A 5,439-nucleotide genomic window follows, 5' to 3' on the forward strand; every position below is an offset into this window, starting at 1 on the left:
TCATCCTAAACCTCCTTCTCGATTTCCATGTCCTTTGTATATGCGTTCTCCAAGGCACTTGAAACGTCATCACACAAGACCTTCTTCTTCTCTTTCAGATAAGACTAATCAAAATTTACATGGATAGACTCTTCAACATGAATTGTATATTTATTAAAGATACGATATGCTTTACTATGAACAAAGTATCCAAAAATATTCCCTCATCAACTTTCGAATCAAATTTTCCCAAAAGTCTTTTGCCATTATTCAATATAAAGCATTTACATCCAAAAGAATGCAAGTGTAAAATATTAGGTTATCGGCCTATCAATAATTCATATGGCCTTTTTAAGAGTATAGGCCTAAGAAATACTCGATTTATTACATAGTAAGTAATATGCATTGCATCAACCAAAAAATACTTAGGGACCTTGCTTTCATTTAGCATTGTCCTAGCTAGCTCCCCTAAAACTCGATTTTCCCTCTCAACAAGTCCATTTTGTTGCGGGTTCGATGAGCCGAATACTGAAGTAGGATCCCATGATTCTCGCAAAATTTGTCAAATAGGGGTTCTCAAATTCCCTACCATGATCGATGCGATTATAAACTATCTTGTGATTGAATTGGTTTTGGAGCTATCTGGCTAGATTTTTAAAATACTTAAAAGTGTCATGTTTCAGAGCAAGAAATAAAGTCCATGTATATCTAGAGATATCATCAAAAATTACCAACACATAGTAGCTACCACCAAAGCTCATAATTTGTGATGGTCCAAACAGGTCCATATGGAGTAGGTCCAAAGGTCTTGTTGTGGATATCACATTTTCAGACGAAAATGAACTCTGTAATTGTTTACACTTTTGACATGTGTCACAAGAGTCTTTAGATTTAAAATCAAGCTTTGGTAGTCCTAGAACTAAATCATGCAATGATAGCTTAGCTAGATGCTTTAAATGGACATGTGCTACTCGTATGTGCCACAACCAGATGTAACTCTCTTTAGAGATAATTTTTTTTTAAAATAGAGTGGTGACATCATCCAAATCAATCATATAGATGTTGTTTATACACTACCCTACAAACGTTACATTATTATCTTAGCCGTCATGAATGATGCAACAATTAGAGTCGAATGATACCTTATTACCTTTGTTGCACAACTGATTAATGCTCAGAAGGTTATGCTCTAGCCCTTGAACGTACAACACATTCTCAATAATGGCTTGTGAAGCATTGCCAATTCTTCCAACACCTAGTATCCTTCCTCGATTGTTGTCTCCATAAGTGACATAGCCTTTACCTTTAAGTGAAGATATAGGAACTATGATCAATCACCTGTCATAGGCCTCGAACATCCACTATCCAAATACCACTGTTGTCCTTGTGTTCGAAGGCGTACCTGCAAAATAATTTACTTGACTTACAAGTAACCCCATATTTCTTTCGCATTAAGATACTATGAGACCCTAAAGAACTCATCATATGATAAAGTAGAAGTTATGATATTCTTCGCCTTAAGGTTGTGCTAGAGTTTTCGTTTTTCTTCGTTAGTCCACAAGCCTTTAGGTTTTTCTTTAGGGTTAGTTTGGGAGTTGGATTTTGGAGGGGAAGAAAGGGAAAGGGAAGACTTGGGAACCATGAAATACACTTGTTTCATAGCTCCCAAGCCTTCCCTTTCCCTCCCTTCCCCTCCATAATCCAACTCCCAAACTAACCCTTAGGCTCACTGTCCCCCAAGTATAGTGGATTAAAAGGCCCATTGACAACAGATTCCCAAATCTCCATGATTGCCTCAATAAAGATTCTGATACACACTTTCCATAATGCATACCCCTCGCCACTGAATATCAGAGTGCGGTTGATGGATGCGCCATCACCGCCGAAAGGGTTAGTGGAACCCATAGTGAAAATCCCTAAGATCAACGAATAAAGCAGTGAAGCTAGAACCTTCGTACTAGCTCTGATACCACTTGTTGGGTACCATCAAGGTAAAACACACCTAGAGGGGGGGGGGGTGAATAGGTGTAGCGGATCACTAATCTCGCTTTTTTGACTTATGCCAGAATAGATTGTTGCTGCAGTTAATCGATTATTATCAGGGTTAATCGATTATGCATAGTTGTATTAATCGATTATCCTCAGCTTTAATCGATTATGCTGAATCGTGATATCTTTGGTAAAAAACATTTCTCTAAATAAAAACAATGATGATTACAAGTTTTTACTGTCCTAAATTGATTCTTGATTATACTATGATTAGTAACACTTAGCTCAAATTAAAAAATACAATTAAAACATAAATCAATAAAGACGAAATCGTAAAGGATATAGGGAAACAGAAAGTGCTCAAGAATTTTTACCCTAGTTCATTTGCGGGTCCAGATGCAAACTACATCCAGGTCTACCCTTCTAATCTTTGAAGCTTTTTCTTCACTATTGGAAATAGGTGTTTTATTACAAGCACTCTTCCAATACACCTAGCAAGAACTCCCTTCTTGAACCTGTTCAGCCTACACGCTCGGTTTGACCACTCTATATGCCTACTAGGGTACCACATCGTTCGTGAATCTCGCTCCATCCGAAGTATTGCTCGATCCAAGACATCCTGTTCCATAAAGACAACCAATTCTCGAATATGGTGATGCTAACACACCACGAGAACAATCTTTGTAATTCACACAATTATTTATTTGAAGACTTAATGTGCGGATAAAACTCTGAAATCGGATCTACAACCCTCTATAGAAATCTCACAATGACCTTAAACTAAATGCGAAGTTTATGCAAGATTTTTCAAATGAATGAAAAAATGATAGCACTATGAAAATAATTTCTCTCTCTTCTCTCTCTTAGAAAACTATGCATGAAATCTTTCAAAGATCAGCAAGATGCTTTGAAAATTCAGCTTTGAGAATCTTGGGTTTTCTTTTTCTCTTAATGTAAGAATGAAAGTTTGTGAATTTGTGCACATGAGTTAAAATAAAAGATTTTATATCAAACTAATTTTAACTGATGTTAATCGATTATGAACATACTTAATCGACTAACGTGCTAATGAAAAGTAGTTTTTCAGTTAAGGCTTAAACAATTATCAATCTCTTTAATCGATTAATAAGCCTGAAATCCAAAAATATGAAATGATTATAACTAGAAAATCAGTAAATTGTTCAAAAACATGCATCAAAACAAATAGAAATCCTAGACACAATCTAAGACTCAGGCTCAGAGCTATCTTCATCAACGTCCATGCTACTTAACTTAGAAGAGAGACGATGAAGTTCAAATTGGATTTTTTGATTCTGAGTATCAAAGGCATCCATTCGTTTAGTGATGTAGCCTCGAAGAGAAAACAAATTGTCCATAATCATTTGATTAGAAGGCATGACAACAGATGAAGAAGATTGAGCATGATATTCAGAAGGTTGAAGTTCATTGGTAAGTTCTGGTTGATCAGCATGTGCATTTGGTCTATCAGATCGATGCTTATAAGTGCGGCGGTCATGAAGATCTATGGAGAAACCCATTTTGTGGAAAACTTCCACATCCATCTTGCTTTTGCGAAGTTTTAGAGTGACCTGGGTTTGACCATTAGTAGAAACACCGAAATGTTCAAGAATATTGGTTATGAAAGATGCATACGGCAAGGGGCTTTGAGTTCCTCGAATATATCACATTTGTGTCATTATCATCTGATTCCAATTGATTTTGATGTTAAACTTCATAGCGTACATCAATTGGAGTTCTATGTCACTAATTTGAGAATAGTTTGAAAATTTTGGTAAAACGACATAGCTCATAAAATAATGAAGCAAAAGATCTTCAAGTTTGAGATGTCCAACATATAGGATATCTCTATTTTTAACAATCTCACTAAAGCCCTATTGCTTACGCATTTCTATTCCCTCTTTAGAAATTCTACACAGAGAATGGTAGAAATATTTTCAATCATAGTTAACCCATTCACATACAAGGCCGAAACATGTTATGCTACCTTGATAGAGTATGTTAGAGAACAATGAACTAAAAGTTTTCGAATCCAAAACAATGTCTTTTCCTTTCACATAGGAAGTAAGACGATTTTTCCGAAAGTTCATGTTATAGTAAAATACTCGAACAAGTTCAGGATAAATGATATTAGTTTTACAACAAAAGTCAAAAAGATTTTTTTTGCCGTAAAAGATAAGGAAAAAGAAAATTTTCAAACTCAAAATTCCCTAATTACCGTATTTCAGAGTAAAGATGACTCGACCATGAAAGTGCTCCTCAAAGACTTTACGTTGCTCATCATTAGCAAGAAGCCTTTTCAAATCCAGAGGGTTAGACTCCAAAGATGATGTTCCTTGGTTCCTCTGAGTTACATTTGTGCATTGCTTCTTTGATCTAGAGGAAGAAGCCATGGATTGATGTTATTGAGTTTTTAGGTTTTGGAGAATTGGTGTTTTTTGATTTAAGCTACTAAACACGAAAATGATGGTGTAGAAGTGTTTAGATTTGAAAATGTGATATGAATAGACACAAAAATCACCCAAAACTGATTAAAATTGAAGATTTTAGGGATTAAGAGGGTTGAGCACGAGTTGAGGAAGAATATGAGTTTTAAAAAATTTGAAAATGCAGAAAAATCACATATATAACTGCCTAGAGTAATCAGTTACTCAAATTAAAAATTTTGAAATTTTAAAATAGCACCTTTGAGTAACCGATTACAACATTTGCATAATCGGTTACTGAAACTCCATGTTTAACCCTGTAATCGATTACTCTCAAGTGTAATCGATTATTGACCCTAGAAAAATTTTATTTTAAGCATACTGATGCTATGAAAATGATTTTTGACCCAAAATTTGAAAATTTTAAACATAAAATAGCACGTTTAAGTATAAGTGGGTATGAGATAAACATAATGAAGCACACATATAATCATATTAAGATAGGTAAGCTTCATCAAGAATGCCTAATTCACGTCTAATTTTATAAAAAAGGTTCTTTAGCCAATGGTTTAGTGAAAATATCTGCTAGTTGGTTATGAGTATCAACAAATTCAACGATCACATCTTTCGTTTGGACATGGTCCATAAGGAAGTGATGCCTTATATCTATGTGTTTGGTTCTAGAATGCATAACTGGATTCTTTGTGAGGTTTATAGCACTAGTATTGTCACATCTCAGAGGGGTGTAGCCTAAGTCTAAGCCATAATCTCGTAATTGTTGTTTAAGCCACAACACTTGGCCACAACAACTACTTGCTGCTATATATTCAGCTTCAGCAGTGCTTAGGGAAACACATGCTTGTTTCTTGCAAGACCAAGAGACTAAAGCATTTCCTAAAATATGACAAGTACCACTTGTACTTTTCCTCTCAGTTTTGCAACCAACAAAATCTGAATCTGAATAACCAACCAAATCACATATACTTCCTTTTGGATACCACAATCCAACTTCAGTTGTGCCTTTAAG

The sequence above is a fragment of the Lupinus angustifolius genome, unplaced genomic scaffold (genome assembly GCF_001865875.1).
Source record: "Lupinus angustifolius cultivar Tanjil unplaced genomic scaffold, LupAngTanjil_v1.0 Scaffold_507, whole genome shotgun sequence".
NCBI classification, from domain to species: Eukaryota; Viridiplantae; Streptophyta; class Magnoliopsida; order Fabales; family Fabaceae; genus Lupinus; species Lupinus angustifolius.